This window comes from Bos taurus, chromosome 4, assembly GCF_002263795.3.
Source record: "Bos taurus isolate L1 Dominette 01449 registration number 42190680 breed Hereford chromosome 4, ARS-UCD2.0, whole genome shotgun sequence".
NCBI classification, from domain to species: domain Eukaryota; kingdom Metazoa; phylum Chordata; class Mammalia; order Artiodactyla; family Bovidae; genus Bos; species Bos taurus.
Genome location: NC_037331.1, coordinates 77,368,747 through 77,389,676, shown reverse-complemented (window position 1 = coordinate 77,389,676; position 20,930 = coordinate 77,368,747). Strand labels below are relative to the sequence as shown.

Here is a 20,930-nt window from a genome sequence, read left to right as displayed (position 1 = left end):
AAATACAAGCAGGAAAGATATGAACCTGCTTTATTCTGTACTCTTCAGACCACATCAATAATACTGGGCAATGCACTTAAGAGGACAACATATCAAATAGAGTAACAATTTTTACCTAACAGTAAGATTTATAATGTAGAGTCCTGGAAATTACTTATAAAAATAGGCTCTATTTCACTGAGTCTGAAGATGGGGCCTAGAAATCTGACTTTTTTTAAGTTTCTATAAAACAGGCAGAAAACAACAAAATGGCAATAAGCACATACCTATCAACATTACTTTAAATGAAATGGACTAAATTCTCCACTCAAAAGGGATAAGGTAGCTATACAAATAAAAAAACAAGCTCCAATTATGTGATGCATGTAAGAGACAAACTTCAGCTTTAGTTATACAAATAGGCTCAAAATGAAGGGATATTCCACACAAATGGAAACCAAAAGAGAGCCTCAGATCAGATTAGATCAGATCAGTCGCTCAGTAGTGTCTGACTCTTTGCGACCCCATGAATCGCAGCACGCCAGGCCTCCCTGTCCATCACCAACTCCCAGAGTTCATCCAGACTCACGTCCATCGAGTCAGTGATGCCATCCAGCCATCTCATCCTCTGGCGTCCCCTTCTCCTCCTGCCCCCAATCCCTCCCAGCATCAGAGTCTTTTCCAACGAGTCAACTCTTCACATTAGGTGCCCAAAGTACTGGAGTTTCAGCTTTAGCACCATTCCTTCCAAAGAAATCCCAGGGCTGATCTCCTTCAGAATGGACTGGTTGGATCTCCTTGCAGTCCAAGGGACTCTCAAGAGTCTTATCCAACACCACAGTTCAAAAGCATCAATTCTTTGGCGCTCAGCCTTCTTCACAGTCCAACTCTCACATCCATACATGACCACAGGGAAAAACCATAGCCTTGACTAGACAGACCTTTGTTGGCAAAGTAATGTCCCTGCTTTTGAATATGCTATCTAGGTTGGTCATAACTTTCCTTCCAAGGAGTAAGCGTCTTTTAATTTCATGGCTGCACTCACCATCTGCAGTGATTTTGGAGCCCAGAAAAATAAAGTCTGACACTGTTTCCACTGTTTCCCCATCTATTTCCCATGAAGTGATGGGACCAGATGCCATGATCTTTATTTTCTGAAAGTTGAGCTTTAAGCCAACTTTTTCACTCTACTCTTTCACTTTCATCAAGAGGCTTTTTAGTTTCTCTTCACTTTCTGCCATAAGGGTGGTATCATCTGCATATCTGAGGTTATTGACATTTCTCCCGGCAATCTTGATTCCAGCTTGTGTTTCTTCCAGTCCAGCGTTTCTCATGATGTACTCTGCATATAAGTTAAATAAACAGGGTGACAATATACAGCCTTGACGAACTCCTTTTCCTATTTGGAACCAGTCTGTTGTTCCACGTCCAGTTCCAACTGTTGCCTCCTGACCTGCATACAGATTTCTCAAGAGGCAGATCAGGTGGTCTGGTATTCCCATCTCTTTCAGAATTTTCCACAGTTTATTGTGATCCACACAGTCAAAGGCTTTGGCACAGTCAATAAAGCAGAAATAGATGCTTTTCTGGAACTCTCTTGCTTTTTCCATGATCCAGCAGATGTTGGCAATATGATCTCTGGTTCCTCTGCCTTTTCTAAAATCAGCTTGAACATCAGGAAGTTCACTGTTCACGTATTGCTGAAGCCTGGCTTGGAGAATTTTGAGCATTACTTTACTAGCGTGTGAGATGAGTGCAATTGTGCAGTAGTTTGAGCATTCTTTGGCATTGCCTTTCTTTGGGATTGGAATGAAAACCGACCTTTTCCAGTCCTGTGTCCACTGCTGAGTTTTCCAAATTTGCTGGCATATTGAGTGCAGCACTTTCACAGCATCATCTTTCAGGATTTGAAATAGCTCAACTGGAATTCCATCACCTCCACTAGCTTTGTTCATAGTGATGCTTTCTAAGGCCCACTTGACTTCACATTCCAGGATGTCTGGCTCTAGGTCAGTGATCAGACCATCGTGATTATCTGGGTCGTGAAGATCTTTTCTGTACAGTTCTTCTGTGTATTCTTGCCACCTCTTCTTAATGTCTTCTGCTTCTGTTAGGTCCATACCATTTCTGTCCTTTATCGAGCCCAACTTTGCATGAAATGTTCCTTTGGTAGCTCTGATTTTCTTGAAGAGATCCCTAGTCTTTCCCATTCTGTTGTTTTCCTCTATTTCTTTGCATTGATCGCTGAAGAAGGCTTTCTTATCTCTTCTTGCTATTCTCTGGAACTCTGCATTCAGATGTTTATATCTTTCCTTTTCTCCTTTGCTTTTCACTTCTCTTCTTTTCACAGCTATTTGTAAGGCCTCCTCAGACAGCCATTTTGCTTTTTGCATTTCTTTTCTATGGGAATGGTCTTGATCCCTGTCTCCTGTACAATGTCACGAACCTCATTCCATAGTTCATCAGGCACTCTATCTATCAGATTTAGTCCCTTAAATCTATTTCTCACTTCCACTGTATAATCATAAGGGATTTGATTTAGGTCATACCTGAATGGTCTAGTGGTTTTCCCTACTTTCTTCAATTTAAGTCTGAATTTGGCAATAAGGAGTTCATGGTCTGAGCCACAGTCAGCTCCTGGTCTTGTTTTTGATGACTGTATAGAGCTTCTCCATCTTTGGCTGCAAAGAATATAATCAATCTGATTTCCGTGTTGACCATCTGGTGATGTCCATGTATAGCGTCTTCTCTTGTGTTGTTGGAAGAGGGTGTTTGTTATGACCAGTGCATTTTCTTGGCAAAACTCTATTAGTCTTCGCCCTGCTTCATTCCGTATTCCAAGGCCAAATTTGCCTGTTACTCCAGGTGTTTCTTGACTTCCTACTTTTGCATTCCAGTCCCTATAATGAAAAGGACATCTTTTATGGGTGTTAGTTCTAAAAGGTCTTGTAGGTCTTCATAGAACCGTTCAACTTCAGCTTCTTCAGTGTTACTGGTTGGGGCACAGCCTTGGATTACTGTGATATTGAATGGTTTGCCTTGGAAACAAACAGAGATCATTCTGTCGTTTTTGAGATTGCATCCAAGTACTGCAGTTTGGACTCTTTTATTGACCATGATGGCCACTCCATTTCTTCTGAGGGATTCCTGCCCGCAGTAGTAGATATAATGATCATCTGAGTTAAATTCACCCATTTCAGTCCATTTCAGTTCGCTGATTCCTAGAATGTTGACATTCACTCTTGCCATCTCTTGTTTGACCACTTCCAATTTGCCTTGATTCATGGACCTGACATTCCAGGTTCCTATGCAATATTGCTCTTTACAGCATCAGACCTTGCTTCTATCACCAGCCACATCCACAGCTGGGTATTCTTTTTGCTTTGGCTCCATCCCTTCATTCTTTCTGGAGTTATTTCTCCACTGATCTTCAGTAGTATATTGGGTACCTACTGACCTGGGGAGTTTCTCTTTCAGTATCCTATCATTTTGCCTTTTCATACTGTTCATGGGGTTCTCAAGGCAAGAATACTGAAGTGGTTTGCCATTCCCTTCTCCAGTGGACCACATTCTGTCAGATCTCTCCACCATAACCCGCCCGTCTTGGGTTGCCCCACGGGTATGGCTTAGTTTCATTGAGTTAGACAAGGCTGTGGTCCTAGTGTGATTAGATTGACTAGTTTTCTGTGAGTATGGTTTCAGTGTGTTTGCCCTCTGATGCCCTCTTGCAACACCTACCGTCTTACTTGGGGTTCTCTTACCTTGGGCGTGGGGTATCTCTTCACGGCTGCTCCAGCAAAGCACAACCATTGCTCCTTACCTTGGACGAGGGGTATCTCCTCACCGCCGCCCTTCCTGACCTTCAACGTGGGATAGCTCCTCTAGGCCCTCCTGCACCCACGCAGCCACGGCTCCTTGGATGTGGGGTTGGTCCTCCCGGCCACCGCCCCTGGCCTCAGGCGTGGGGTTGCTCCTCCAGGCCGCGGCCCCCGACCTCAGACGCGGGGTAGCTCCTCTGGGCCATTTCTGCACCATCGCAGTCTGGTACTCTCGGCCGCTGCCCCTGACCTCGGACGTGGGGTAACTCCTCTTGGCCGCCACCCTTCGGGCATGGGGTCCTCCTGGCTTCTGCCCCTGACCTCAGAGCCATCTATAGATTTAATGCAATCCCTACAAAAATCCCAACTGCATTTTTTTTACAGAAATAGAAAATAATTGTAAAATTTGTATGGAACCATGAAAGACTCAAATAGCCAAAAAAATCCTGAGAAGGAAAAAAAAAAATCATACTTCCTGATTTTTACCTATATCACAAAGCTATAACAATCAAAACAATAAGATACTGGCATTAAAAACTGACATGTAGATCAATGAAACAGAATTGAGAGCCCAGAAATAAACCCATGTATATGTGGTCAACCAATATTTGACAAAGTAGTCAAAAATACTCAATTGAGAAAAGCTAATCTCTACAATAAATATTGCTGGGGAAATTGGATATTTACATGCAAAAGAATGAAATGAAACCCTTACACCACTCACAAAATGAACTCAGAAATGGATTATTAAAGATGTAAATATAAGACCTTAAACATAAAACTCCCAGAAGAAAGTAAGATTAAAAGATCCTTGACATTTTCTTGGCAATGACTTTTTCAGATATGGCACCAAAAGAATCAACAAATGAGACTACATCAAACTAAAAAGCTTTTGCACAGCAAAAGAATCAACAAAATGAAAAAGGCAATCTACAGAGTAGGAGAAAATATTTGCAAATCATGTATTTCATAAGGGCTAATATCAAAAATACATAACTCATAAAATTCAATAACAAAAAGCAAATAATCTGATTAAAAATGAACAAAGGACCTGAACGGACATTTTTCCAGAGAAGACATAGAATGACCAACAAGCACATGAAAAGATACTCAACATCACTAATTATCAGAAAAATGCAAATCAAAACCTCAATGAGATACCACCTCACACCCCAAAAAAAACAAGAGATAAGTGTTGAGAAGAACGTGAGAAAAGGGAACCCCTTTGTATCTTTGACAGGAATATAAATCAGTATAGCACTATGGAAAACAGCTGGAGAAGGCAATGGCACCCCACTCCAGTACTCTTACCTGGAAAATCCCATGAATGGAGGAGCCTGGAAGGCTGCAGTCCATGGGGTCGCTTAGAGTCAGACACGACTGAGCGACTTCACTTTCACTTTTCACTTTCATGCACTGGAGAAGGAAATGGCAACCCACTCCAGTGTTCTTGCCTGGAGAATCCCAGGGACGGGGAGCCCAGTGGGCTGCCGTCTATGGGGTCGCACAGAGTCGGACATGACTGAAGTGACTTAGCAGCATGGAAAACAGTATTGATATTCCTCAAAAAATTAAAAGTAAAACTGCCATATGATCCAGCAATCCCACTTCTGGTTATACATCCAAAAGAAATGAAATCACTATGTCAAAGAGACTTCCATACTCCCTGTGTTCATTACAGCATTATTCACAGTAATGAAGACACAGAAATAACCAAAGTGTCCATTGATAGATAAATGGATAAAAATGGATATATACACATACACTAGAATATCATTCAGTCATTTTTAAAAAATGAAGGAAATTCTGCTATTTGGGACACGTCAATGAAACGAGAGCTGAACAAGTTAGAGAAAAACATTTACTCCATGATACCACTTATATATGGAATGTATATCGCAAACTCATTGAAACAGAGAATGGCGTTTGCCAGGGGCTTGGGACTGAGGAAATGGGAAGAGGCTGGTCAAGAAACAAAAATCTCCAATTACGAGATAAATTAATTCTGGGGATCTAATGGCGTTTGCCAAGGGCTCGAGACTGAGGAAATGGGAAGAGGCTGGTCAAGAAACAAAAATCTCCCATTATGAGATGAATTAATTCTGGGCATCTAATGTACAGCGTAGTGACTACAGTTAATACTATTATATAGTTGAAAGTTGCCATGAGAGTAAATCTTAAATGTCCTCACCACATACCCACACACAAGTGGTACTTATGTGAGGTGACAGAGGTATTAACTAACTGTACTGGGGCAATCACTTCAAAATACATACATGTACCAGATAATCACTTTGCACATCTTCAACTTATATAATGTTATATACCATTATTCTCGAGAAATCTGAGAAAAGAGCAAGATCTTTAAAAAGAAACACGAATATAAAATGACAAATTAACATCTTTGTAAAAGTTGAAATACACATGAAATTTTAAAATACACCATGTATTATTTGTCCTGTTCAAAAGTCTTTCATAATAAATATTCCAGATGTAGAAAAATTCCACTCATTTTGCATTGACATTGGTCAAATACAAAGTGTATCAAAAAAGAATCCTCAGGTGAAGTACTAGGGCACATGTTACCTCTATAATTGCCTGTAATTTAATAATAAACTATTTTGCCTACTCTGGTTTTGGCTTTGCTTTGAAATACTGCTTTTAGTATTCAGATTTTATATTAAGTTCTCATTTCATACTGGAGTATTCCATAAAACATTCATACCTTCAATTCCTTAGTATTCGGGGGGAAAAAAAAAACCTACAGTTTATCAGTGAATATTCTGAACTTGAAAACACCATCAAACACTATTGGGTAATATTTATATATACAACATTGAGATCTCATAGCAAGGTTAACAGTACTACACAAAATACTAAATTGTATGACCCAATCAAAAAATGGGCCAAAGAACTAAATAGACAATTTTCCAAAGAAGACATACAGATGGCTAACAAACACATGAAAAGATGCTCAACATCACTCATTATCAGAGAAATGCAAATCAAAACCACTATGAGGTACCATTTCACGCCAGCCAGAATGGCTGCAATCCAAAAGTCTACAAGCAATAAATGCTGGAGAGGGTGTAGAGAAAAGGGAACCCTCTTACACTGTTGGTGGGAATGCAAACTAGTACAGCCACTATGGAGAACAGTGTGGAGATTCCTTAAAAAACTGGAAACAGAACTGACTTATGATCCAGCAATCCCACTGCTGGGCATACACACTGAGGAAACCAGAATTGAAAGAGACACGTGTACCCCAATGTTCATAGCAGCACTGTTTATAATAGCCAGGACATGGAAGCAACCTAGATGTCCATCAACAGATGAATGGATAAGAAAGCTGTGGTACATATACACAATGGAGTATTACTCAGCCATTAAAAAGAATACATTTGAATAAGTTCTAATGAGGTGGATGAAACTGGAGCCTATTATAAAGAGGGAAGTAAGCCAGAAAGAAAAACACCAATACCGTATACTAACGCATATATATGGAATTTAGTAAGATTGTAACAATAACCCTACGAAACAGCAAAAGAGACACTGATGTATAGAACAGTCTTTTGGACTCTGTGGGAGAGGGAGAGGGTGGGAGAATTTGGGAGAATGGCATTGAAATATGTATAATATCATATATGAAACGAGTCGCCAGTCCAGGTTTGATGCACGATACTGGATGCTTGGGGCTGGTGCACTGGGATGACCCAGAGGGATGATATGGGGAGGGAGGAGGGAGGAGGGTTCAGGATGGGGAACACATGTATACCTGTGGCAGATTCATTTAGATATATGGCAAAACCAATACAATATTGTAAAGTTAAATAAAATAAAATTTTAAAAAAATAATAATAAATTGTTACTGCCAATTTACCAATTTAGTTTGCTCCCAAACTTGTTATTTCTTGGAACACCACTCATAGGATTTACAATTAATATAAACTTTTACTCCTAAGAATACCTGTTAGCAGCAGAGATGAAAACATATTTATAAGATGGCAAAAACTATGAGTAAGACCAGCTTATTAATCACGATTCCGCTTTTCTCCCAGACGCTTCTTTCTCAGTTCCCAGACCTGTACTTTCTACTCAGTATGTCAGCATGCCCCATTCTTGCTTTCCCCTTGATGGCAGTGGAACTCTTTAAAACAAATGGTAACCAGCAGTATTGATTGTTAAGCTTTAATTCTCAGGGAATTTTAAATTCCTTTTTCCTGTTTCCCTCACTATTTAAATGATTTTCCTCAGCTTTTAGAATTCAAATAAACGTAAAATTTCCTGAGAAATGCTAGGAATGCCTTCCCACATGGAAATCCGATTTTATCCAGAGATCATTGCTGTGAGTCTCCAGAATCTGTCCCAAAGTGAACAGCATCCATTGGGAGTTACTAATCAGCAATATTCACCCAATCTTCCTATTTCATCTCCCTTGTATCCCAATTTCCAGAGATATCTGGTATTGCCTAGTTTTTGAGCTTTTTGAGGATTTACAAGGTAAATCTGATCTTCTGCCAATTTAGGGTTCATGAGTCTTGCGTGTCTAGATAAACTGCCATTCTTGTTTAAGCTTTTCAGTTTTGGGTGTCTAGATAAATTGCCACTCATTCTTGTTTAGGCTTTCCAGTTTTTCAAACTGTACTGCTCATCTCCTTGCCTGATGTTCTGTCCTTTGGACATAATTTTACTATACTATACTTTACTTTATACAGAACTTTAACTTTACTATAGTTTCAGTAGGGTATCAATAGGGAGCTAGATCAGAAGTTAATTTACCATCTTAATCCAATAAGAATCTTCACTTTTAACTCGTGTCTTAAGTGACTGTGTGGCATGCAATCTCAAAACACACTTTCAAACACTTAACTGGAGAACAGTCAGTAGAAAGTACCCAGAATAGTGAAGACAATGAGAAATACTTGAAGCTAAGGAGATTTACAAAGGAGAATATGCTGGGAGCCACAACAGCAACTTCAATAGCTAAAGAGCTAATGGGGGAAGAGAAGTTAGGCTTGTTCTCTGTGCCTCCAAGGAAAGCTAGAACCAGTGTGGGAAAACTGCAGGCCAGAGATCTCGACGAGACAGATAACTTAAACTCTTGCAAAAAGGAATGAACTGCCCCAGGAAGCCAGAAATCCAAGAACAGGCAGCACTACTACCGCTTACTCGGATACCACCAACAGCATCTAAGCCCCAGGTGGTTGTGTGGGCCAACCGGTGGCTGCGGCAAGACTCAAACTCATGAAAAACAAAGTTAATGGATAATTAAAAGCGAGAAGAATGATTTTACAAAGAGAGTCATTTTAGGCACACTCAAAGTTCTCAAATAGAAAGCATTGTCTACACGTCGAATATACCAGGGTAATGACTGCCTGGTCCTAAACTTCCTTTTCTCAATCAGAATATAATTTTTTTCTACACTGAATCTGAAGTCAGATGTGCTTTTATCCTGAGATCTGAGTGGAAACGTGACAAAGTGATGAGTCCCCATGAGCCACAAACTTTAATATATCCCTGAGCCATCACTTCTTTACCTAAAATGCATGTTTGCTTAAAAACAGGTCCCCCTGCTTCTATTCTGCTCCCCTAGTCCGAACAAGGAACAAAGAAGACATCAGAGAAGATGGAGCATAGCGACCAAGAGAAAAGTGGCATAATCTGAGGCTGTAGCAGTAAGCAGAGAAGCCAGATCACAGGGAGGGGCTGGAAGGGTGGACTGTTGGTCAAACTAAATATTTCTGGCTTATCCTAAGCATAATGGTAAATAATAGAAAAGTTTCAACTAAGAGTTTGACATGATCACATTTTATATTTTTTTAAATAGTTTTTGTGTGAAAAATAAAGTAGAAATATCACATCTTTTTTGTTGGTTACTCGCTAAGTCATGTCTGACTCTTTACAACCCCATGGACTGTAGCCCGCCTGGCTCCTCTATCCATGGGATTTCCCAGGCAAGAATACTGGAGTGGATTGCCACTTCCTTTTCCAGAGGATCTTTCCAACCCAGGGATCAAACTTGCATCTCCTGCATTGGCAGGCAGATTCTTTATCACATTTAGGCAGACCAGTTAGGAAGCGGAATCCCGGTGAGGGATAAAGATAGTTTGGACTTGGATAACAGAAGCAGAGAGGAAGTAACCAGGTCTGAGAAAGCCTACCTAAAAGGTAGAATTAAGAGAATGCTGAGAGGTCTTAAAGATGATTCCCAGTATCCTGCATGAGCATCCTGATAAATGGTGATACCAATTCCCAGGGAAGTACATACTACCAGATAAAAATTAGGAATCCCTTTTTAAGTGAGTTAGGCTTGAAAACCTGAATCACCTAACTGTGAATGTCTCACAGGCTCCACTCCATCATTTCTCACTAAACATCTCCATTAAAGCTTCAAACTCAGAACCTGGCGATCAAAATCTGCATCTTTCTTCTGCATCTGCTCCATTTGCTGATTAATTCACGCTATCAACTCTGAGGGATGTTACAGATGGGGTTCCTGCCCACAATAAAGAATACTGGAATATAGAACACCTGACGTGCGTCTCTGATAAACGTCTACCAGATCACAGGGAGGGGCTGGAAGGGAGGATTCACAGACTCACCCATAATACTGCAGGTATTCCTTACATAAAGGTTAACCTTTAAGACTTAACTCCTAATTCTACAAACAGTTAAAACTATCTGAAAACAAATACAAAAGAATTAAAGGATGCTTTCATCCTTAGACTGCTTTGCTAGGAGTAAGACAGCTTTGGGAATAGATCAAAGAAAGTGGATTCTAGAGTTAAATGTCAATTCTTAATTAACTGTCCTGTTTTCCTGAAGTAAAAACTTCTAGTTCTTTTGCAGCAGACAATCTTTGTGTCCTGTTATGGCCCAACACTGCCCCCTGTTGGAAGGCATCACAGGCAAAAATGATCTTATTCCTAATGAAGTTTGTGAAAAAGTTTTGAGTTTCTGAAAGAAAATGAAAAGGGATTAGGTTTATTTTATCCTTTTTAGTCCATCGCATTTGAGTAAAAATCACTGATAAAGAGAAAAGGAAGGAAAATCACCTTACTGCTTCCCACAGTAAAAAGCACAAAATGACATTTACTTTTTGGTTACCTAGGCAATGGAAAGGTGACCCTAAAGAGAGCAGGAGGGAGTTTCTGAGGTGAGGTGTACCCTGGCTACAGTAGCAGTCACACTAATCTATCTATACATGTATTACAATTTACAGAACTAAACCAAAAGGTAAAATAGTCAATTGTACTGTGTGATAAAGGACAGGACAGAATAAGAGGATAAAAATACTCAGCGCCACGTGTTTATAGAAAGGAAGAAAAATCATAAAGTTAGAATGCAAAAACATCAACATAAAATTTAAGTTTTGCTGTTTATACCTCAATTTGAGCTATAGAAAGGTCCTGATCTGACACAAGCATGTTGAAATATTTAATATGGACTTGGAAGCATTTCTAAAGGTTAATGATGTACACCAGCAGTAAAATCACTTTATCCCTAGCAAAAACAAGTCTGATGAAAGGTAACAATCTATTACCAAAAACTAGGAGTTAATATTCACCTTTCTCTGGTAACCTCAAAAGAAGAATTATAAAGGCATTTTATATGAGTGTGTTTAGTCTTATTCAAAAAGCTGGAGCATAAACAGTCCAGGCTGGATACTTAGCATCCATGTAATCTTGGTATTTTGGATGGCAGGGAAATCCCATACAAATCTAAGTTACGTTCAAGTTCCAAGAGTCTGGAGCACCCACACCCCTCTGGGGACCTTTCAAGTGCATCTGCAGTTGCCAATGAAATACGGTCCCAAGAGCCCACACAACAGATGACCCGCTGAGAGAGCCCAGATGACCAACTGACCCAAACTGAGAGCAAAAGCCTCATTAACACCTTTGTTCCTTCCATCTCTCCTGATAATACACTTGCTGTTTACCATGGGCTATGGACTGTAACAGTGATGAGGAAATATTAAACAGGGAGTTTACGAAAGACGTTAGAATTGGAGCGGAAGGGGAAGAGAGAGTCTGGCAAGCATAAGATCTTAGTTTTCTAAGATTTGGTGAGTCATACTGCTGTCTGTTTGTCTACACTTCCCCACTGATCGCAGAGAGGCCAGTTATTGAGAGGGATCCCAGTACCCACAACAACATAACACTTCCAACTTCAGGGGAGTAGTTGAAAAAATAATGGTATAGTAATAACAGAATAATATTGGTCATTTCCCACTCTTCACTAATTAATGACATGGATGTCTTTGCACTAAACTTGCCTGTCAGAAGCAGCAGTATTTACAACATACCAGAGTAATTGCCAAAGTATCCAATGAGATACTCAGCATAACAGAACAATCCAGACCTCTGCAATGATACAAGTCTGCAAAATCACCCCCATCTTACCAACTGCCATGACAAGTAATTTCCCCAAAAGATTGAAAACACAGAAAACAAACACTGAAATCAAACAACAGCAAAAAAAAAAAAAAAAGGCAGGAGATTAGATCATAAACAAGTTTGGGATCTGGGAACCTATCCAGGTAAACTTATTTAATCTGAATTCTAGCACGTAATTTTAAAACTCCAAGATTTCCAAAACCTAAGACAAAAACTCCCACATACCTTCAACCAGGAGCTGGCTCTTTGAATTCATATTTTTAGAAAGGTAAATGTGATCAGTAATACATGCCTAAATTACACAATTCTTTTAAGCCTCATATTTTATGTGAATGACAAAAAAACACTGAAGCAAACTGATAGTTCCTCAAAAACTCAAACCAAGAATTACCCTGTGCTGTGCTTAGTTATTCTGTCACATCCGACTCTTTGCGACCCTATGGACTGTAGCCCACCAGGCTCCTCTGTCCATGGGAATTCTCCAGGCAAGAATACTAGAGAGGGTTCCCATGCTCTTCTTCAGGGGTCTTCTCAACCCAGGGATCGAACCCAGGTCTTCTGCATTGCAGGTGGATTCTTTACCATCTGAGCCACCAGGGAAGACCAAGAATACTGGAATAGGTAGCCAATCCCTCCTCCAGGGAGTCTTCCCAACCCAAGAATCAAACCGGGGTCTCCTGCATTGCAGGAAGATTACTTACCAGCTGCGCTACTGGTAAGTAATCTCGGAAGTCCGAGAATTATCCTATGACCCAGCAATTCCACTTAACGGTATACACTCAAGAGAACTCAAACAATAACTGTGTACCAATGTTTATAGAAGCACTATTCATAATAGCCAAAAGATGGAAACAACCCACATATCTAGGAACTAATGAATGGATAAACAAAATGTGATATATGCATACAATGGACTATTATTTAGCCTTAAAAAGGAAGAAAATTCTGCAATACGCCACAAGGATGAGCCTGAAAGACATAATACAAAGCAAAATAAATCAGACACAAAGAGAAATACTGTATTCCAGAGACAAAGTGGAAAGGTGGTTACCGGGGCTGGAGAGAGGGGGAACTGGGGCATTATTATGTAACAGGTTATACAGAATTTCAGTTCAGGAAGATAAAGGTTCTGGAGAGGATGGTGGTGACAGTTCCACAACAAAATGAATGCACTTAATGTCACTGAATAGTACACTTAAATGGTCAGAATGCTAAATTTCATGTTATGGACATTTTACCATAATTAAAAAAAAAAGCAAATACTATAGCAAGAAACACACAGTCCTCCTGACAAATCAGGCCATATGGAAATAATGAAGCCTCAGGTATTGCATGTAAATTAGAATTTTACATGGGAGCTATTTTCTAGGGAGCTATGATATATAGTTTTCCTCAATTACTCAAAATGTTCAGAGACCCTAAAAATACCTGAATTACCACTACCTTTAAATCAATGAAATGAGAAAAACAAACACCAAATAATGTTAATAGGATTTTATAAAACTACTATTCCCAGCATGTCACAACCAATACAGAACCAGCATAGTTACACTCAAGCTCTGCACACATAAAATCTTCAAATAAACTTCTGCGGGCATGTATTAAGTACCTCTATGTGATGACCAACTGTCCAGCACAGCTCTCAAAAATCTAATGCACTATACTAAACATGAAGATGAGAATAAGAAAATAACTAAGTGTTATAGAAAGCTTAAAGAACAAAGCTGAAGCAGATTTTAGCATGTTTTTCAAGGCAGAAAGACAGGGAGGCACAAGAGTCTGAAACAATGAACACTCTACAGGCACACTTCTGAGATATTGTGGGTTCCGCTCCAGACTGTCACAATTAAGTGAATATTGCAATAAAGTGAGTTACATGAATTTTCTGTTTTCCCAGGGCATGTGATAGTTATGTTCACACTATACTACAGACTATTAGGTGTGCAACAGTATTATATCTAAAAGCAAAATATCTAATTTAAAAATAGTTTACTGCTAAAAAAAGAAAAAGCTAACCATCATGTGGGCTTTCAGAGTCACATCTTTATGCTGGTGGAGGGTCTTTCTCTGATGTTGGAGGCTACTGACTCATCAGGTGGTGCTAGTGGTAAAGAACCTGCCTGCCAATGCAGCAGACACGTAAGAGACATAGGTTCGATCCCTGGGTCAGGAAGATCCCCTGGAGGAGGGCATAGCAACCCACTCCAGTATTTTGCCTGGAGAATCCCATGGACAGAGGAGCCTGGCTGGCTCGTAGATCACAAAGAGTTGGACATGACTGAAGCGACACACACACACTCTGAATGATCAGGGTATGAACGCTGAAGGTTGAGGTGGATGCAGCAATTTCTTAAAGTACGACAACAATGAAGCTTGCTGCATCCACTGACTTTTCCTTTCCTACATGGGTTCTCTGTAGCAAGTAATGCTGTTACACAGCATTTTACCCACAGGAGAACTTCTTTCAAAATTGGAGTTAACCTCTCAAACACTGTCACCATTGTATCAAATAAGTTGATGTAATATTCTAAATACTATGCTGTCATTTCAACAATCTTCACATAATCATTGGGAGTAGGTACTATCTAAAGAAACCACGTTCTTTGCTCATTCATAAGAAGCAATTCCTCATCCATTAAAGTTATATCATGAAATCACAGCAATGCAGTCACATCTTTATAGACTCCACTACTAATTCTAGCTCTCTTGCTGTTCCCACCACATCTGCAATTATGTCCTCCACCAAGTCTTGAACTCCTCAAAGTTATCCATGAGGGTTGGAATCAACTTCTTCCAAAGTGAAAGTGAAAGTCGCTCAGTCGTGTCCAACTCTTTGTGACCCCATGGACTTAGCCTGCCAGGCTCCTCTGTCCCTGGGGAGTCTCCATGCAAGAATACTGTAGTGGGTTGCCATGCCCTCCTCTAGGGGGTCTTCTCAACCCAGGGATCAAATCCAGGTCTCCCACATTGCAGGCGGATTCTTTACCAGCTGAGCTACTCGGGAAGCCTGACGGTGTAATACCTGCTTTCACTTGAACACTTAAGAGGCCACTGCAGGGTTATCAATTAGTCTAATTTCTATATTACATTTCAGGGACTATGGAAGCCCAAGGAGAGAGGGAGAAACAGGGTAAAAGTCAGTTGGTGGAGCAGTCAGAACACACAAGTTTCTCAATTAATTTCACTGTCTTATATGGGCACAGTTCATGCACCCAAAAACAATTACAATGGCAACATCAAGGATCACAGTTGACAGATCACCATAACAAATTAATAATAACAAAGTTTGAAATATTGTGAGAATTACCACAATGTAACATAGAGACACAAAGTGAGCAAATGTTTTGGGGAAATGGCACCAATAGAGTTGTTTGATGCAGGTTTGCATCAGAGACCTTCAACTTGTAAAAAAACACAATAATCAAAGCACAATAAAATAAGGCTTGCCAGTAAAGCTAAACGTAGTACCAGCAACTCAGACAAACCAGGTAACTAACATGTCGGTTTCTGTAATTCCTATCATTTAAGAACAGTATCCCAAACGACCACCCAGAAGCCTTTTAAGGAAAACATTCACAGTACTGACCACATAAAAACGTAAAGCATTAGAATAGTAAAATACAGAAAAAAGTTAACAAGTAGTCTGAAAATATCTGTCCCATATCTAACAGCTAAGGGGCTAATATCTTTACAGAAAAACCTCCTACAAATCAATAAGGAAAAGGCAAAATCAGCAGGGAATAGAAAAATTATATAAACTGTTTTCCATTGCTTCATCTTTCAAATCTTAAAATGCTGCTCACAGGATCTTCGCGTCAATTTTCCTGAGCCTGGTCTTTCACGCTTAGTAATTCACTCTGAATTACTCCCACATATCTGTATAACATGGTCCCCAGGAAAAGTCAAAATTAAGCTCATGTGCTTCCCATTTAAAGGAACTATTGTATAATCCCGAAGACTGTCATACAGGTGATGAAAGACCTGACCTAGAATATATAAAGCACTCTTACAACTCAATGGTAAACAACAGCTTAGTTTTTAAATGGGCAAAGGAATGGATAGACATTTCTCCAAAGAAGATATACACGTGGCCAATAGCACACAAAAAGATGCTCAACATTAGCCATCAGGGAAATACAAATCAAAACCACAACGAGACAATGCTTCACACCCACTAGGACAGCTAGAATTATAAAAAAAATTAAAAAGATAATAAGCGTTGGCAAGGATGTGAAGAAATCAGAACCTTTATACACTGCTTATAGGAATATAAAATGGTGAAGCTGCTTTAAATTCGGAGAAGACAATGGCACCCCACTCCAGTACTCTTGCCTGGAAAATCCCATGGATGGAGGAGCCTGGTGGGCTGCAGTCCATGGGGTCGCTAAGAGTCGGACACGACTGAGCGACTTCACTTTCACTTTTCACTTTCATGCATTGGAGAAGGAAATGGCAACCCACTCCAGTGTTCTTGCCTGGAGAATCCCAGGGACGGAGGAGCCTGGTGGGCTACCGTCTATGGGGTCGCACAGAGTCGGAGACGACTGAAGAGACTTAGCAGCAGCAGCAGCAGCAGCTGCTGCTTTTAAAAAAAAAAAAAAAAGTCTGGTAGTTCTTCAAAATGTTAAATGTAGAATTACCATATGACCCAGGAATCCTACTCTTACGTACATAGCCAAGAGAAATGAAATCATTATGCTCACACAAAAAAAATGCGTACACCAACGTTCATAGCAGCATTATTTAGGATAACCAAAACAACTGAAATACCCATCAACAGGACCAATGGATAAGTAACTGGTGGTTTATCCACACAGTGAAACAATATTTAGCAATAAAAAGAAATGAAGTGCTGATACACTTCAACATGTTAAGCGAAAGAAGACCACATGGTTTATTATTTATCAGCCTATTCTAGAATTGTCCAGAATTGACAAATATATTTATATATTCAGCAGATTAGTAGTTCCTTAGAGCTACAAGTGGGGTAGGGTAAGAAGGAACTCAAGGGAGACTGCTAATGGGTACAAGGTTTCTTTCAGGGGCGATGAAAATGTTTTAAAACCGTGGTTGTCAGTTGTACAACTTTGTGAATGCACTAAAAAGCAATGTGTATTTAAAAATTCCATGGTGTGTGAACTATATTTCAATCAAGCTGTTATTTTTCAAAAGGACTGCAGGTTGGGCTTTTTCTCCCCAATTTTAACTCCATTTTCCCCCCAGTTCCTAAAACAGTGTCTGGCAATAACCATGAAATCACTAAATTCTGACTGAATGGAAAAGTAAATTTCTAAACGTGGGTAAACCATTATAAAACACTATCATAGCCAAAGAGATGAAATTACTGCAGGATGGCATGACAGGGACATACAGCACGTATGTGTTCGTGTGTTTCCCATGAAAGGAGATGAGACTGAAAAATTCATCATAAACAAGACTTTGAAGTGTCTTCAATCCACCCAAAGGAATTTGTACTATCCTGAATCAATGGGAAGGCCAGTAAGGTTTTAAGTAGAGGATTAACAGTCAGATCTGTGTTTTAAATGTGTAAGTTCAAGTAGAGAGTTGTTTATGTCCAAAGGTGAAGGACAGCAATGCCCCTCAGGTGAGAATAAAGAGGAATGAGGGGAAGAGACCAGGAAAAGTAGCAAAATATAATACTTGTGGATTTTCTAAATTACAGCCCTTTCCACACACGCACAGACTGACAAACATGCATACGCACGCTTATACAAACACCCAAAAATCACTTAAACGCTGAAAATCACTTCTACGGTCAGCCCCCTTATGGAGCTCAGCTGTGATGGAGACGAATTATCATGACCACCGAGCCAGAGTATTCTTTTACACAATCATCTAGGCAGGGCCTCTCTCAAACTGTTGTAACCTGGGAACACCGACAAAGTGCACAGTTCCACCTCATCACAAATGTGCTCCTGGAAATGCTCACCAAGGACCACGAGGCAAGGTCAAGATTAGCCCACCACGGGTCCCCCAATTACGCAGCTCCAGGAGGTCGCGACCCAGCAACAACAAGGAGGTGGCCCCTGACGTGCTGCCCTAGAAACAGTTCGCCCCTCGCGCAAAAGCGGTCTCCAGAACGACGGGAACAGATGCTTTTGGAGTAGGACTGACCCGACTCTTTTCTCCCGCGTGGACGTTAACCTGTCAGGCGTAGAAACACCTAGCCACAGAGAGCGCGACAGGCCCTTCCGGAAGTGGAGCGTGTGGGGGTGGGTGGGGCAAACGCCGGCGGGTGGACACGCCCCGCGAGGAGCAGTCGAGACTTCCGACGTCACCTCCTCTAGGGGCTAGAGCAGTCAGGACGCACTAGAGCAGTTGAATGATTGCAAAATCACGGCGCTAAAGCGGCGGTATCTCAGGCTGAAATTGGTTCGGCTGCCCGGCTTCTCAGAAGCTTGTCGAGCGCGAGAAGGGCATTTGTCTTCTCAAATCTCAGCTTTTTGTTTTGTGCACACCATTAGGCCCCAACATACTGTCAATCCATCAGCGGTTGCCTAGAAAATTTAAAACCACTGGTTCCTATTGCTCCTCGCAGGGATCTGGCGCTTCAATTGACCTCCAAGGATGCGAAACCACGGGCCATCAGCCCCGCTCTGGCACTGAAGTCCATCTTGCCGATTCGACTGAGGAACTTAACGCTAATTTTTTTATTCATTAAATATTTATTAAATTCTTACTGTGCTCCAGGGAATGGATTGTTAAGAAAAAATGTAATGGTCTCGGTTCTCATGGAGTTTAGTAGCAAAGTGCATTGGTACTGCTGCTACTGCTAAGTCACTTCAGTCGTGTCCGATTCTGTGTGACCCCATAGAAGTCGGCCCACCAGGCTCCCCCATCCCTGGGATTCTCCAGGCAAGAACATTGGAGTGGGTTGCCATTTCCTTCTCCAATGCATGAAAGTGAAAAGTGAAAGTGAAGTCGCTCAGTCGTGTCCGACCCTCGGTGACCCCATGGACTGCAGCCTACCAGGCTCCTCCGTCCATGGGATTTTCCAGGCAGGAGTACTGGAGTGGGGTGCCATTGCCTTCTCCAGCATTAGTACTAGTAATTACTTAGTAAACCTATCAGACTCGTCTGGCAGTATGTAAGTGTTCAATAAATGCTAGTTATTATTATTTTCATCTTGATTATTTCATTGTCATCATCGCTACTATTAACGTCATCCTTTAATGACAAGTTTGAAGTTCAAGTGTTACCTACCACCCAGGCCCTTGGATTCTTTAATCAAAAGAAACTGATAAAGGCCAGAGAGAAACAGAGCAGACCATACGGAAAAGAGAATTAGTAAAGCTCAAAGACAGAAACCTAGAAATGATACAAGTAGAAGAGAAAATTAATATTAAAAAGAAAGAAGAAAAAAATGGGGACATTTTGACACAGCTACTTTGAGAAAACAATTGAGCAGGCCATTACATCTTATCATAAAAGTTAAGTGTAAACTAGACAATATTTACCTCAAAGACTAATAAAATTAGCATTAGGTAGGTTGGAATGAATGTCTTTTCTTCCTTATCTTACATACTGTCATCATGAAACTGAGTCCTGACTAGTTTGTTTACAAGAAATTTTACAGTAAAACTTTCAGTTTTAAACCTGGAAAAGTTCTTTGTAATCTTTACCAAAACATCATCTTTAATCCAAAGTCTATGCTTCCTCTATATGTTTTTTAACGGGGAATTGCATGGATCTACTATAGTTTTATATATAAAACTTATATCTGTTATAAAAAATTGTACCTGCTCAAATATGTTGGTTGTTGAAAATGGGGACATTTTATAATGATAACGAGGTTAGATCATCAAGAAAATTTAACAATTCTAAACTTGTATGCTTTTGAGCTATGGTGTTGGAGAAGACTCTTGAGAGTCCCTTGGACTGCAAGGAGATCCAACCAGTCCATCCTGAAGGAAATCAGTCCTGAATATTCATTGGAAGGACTGATGTTGAAGCTGAAACTCCAATACTTTGGCCACCTGATGAGAAGAACTGACCCATTGGAAAAGACCCTAGCACTGGGAAAGATTGAAGGCAGGAGGAGAAGGGGACGACAGAGGATGAGATGGCAGGATGGCATCCAGATGGCATCACCGACTCAATGGACATAAGTTTGGGTAGGCTCTAGGAGTTGGTGATGGACAGGGAGGCCTGGCCTGCTGCAGTCCATGGGGTCACAAAGAGTCAGACACGACTGAGCAACTGAACTGAACTGAAACATGTATGCAACATATATCAGAGGTTTGATATATGTGAAATAAAAACTCCAAGGAGAATTAGAAAAATCAACAACTACAGTGAGTGATTATAACATTCATCTCTCAGTGATCAGAATTAGATAAAAACCTCGATAATAGATCCATGCAATTTCCCATTTAAAAAAATATATAGAAGACTAGAAAAAGATTATCAACCAACTTGCCCAATTTATAGAACACTTGACCTATTTATCAACCACCTTGACCTAATATCTCCTAGAACACTGCACTCAATAACTATAGAATACATATTTTTTTAAATGTCTATGCTTTGTTCACCAAGATAAACCATATGCTAGTTTATAAAACAAATTCAATAAATTTTAAAAGACTGAAATCAGGCTTTATACTTTCTAATAATAATGAAATTAAGTTAGAAATAAGTAACAGGAAAATATTTGAAAAATCCCTAAATAGTTGGAGATATTTACGGGACAATGTAGAACTTTAAATACTTGTTT

General features: G+C 40.2%; 1 protein-coding gene across 24 annotated transcripts in view; it reads right to left on the bottom strand.

Annotated features, from left to right (window-relative positions):
- Nucleotides 1–18,413, bottom strand: part of COA1 (cytochrome c oxidase assembly factor 1) — a 94,645-nt gene extending 76,232 nt beyond the window's left edge. For 10 of the 24 annotated variants that reach the window (XM_005205577.5, XM_059885452.1, XM_010804362.4 and 7 more), the window contains exon 1: nucleotides 18,329–18,413. The gene's annotated coding sequence lies outside the window, so the exon portion shown is untranslated. Of the gene's footprint in view, nucleotides 1–18,143 lie in introns of all 24 variants that reach the window. The other 14 variants (XM_059885453.1, XM_059885451.1, XM_015469988.3 and 11 more) reach the window with 2 other exon arrangements.
- Nucleotides 18,414–20,930: the final 2,517 nt, after the last annotated feature.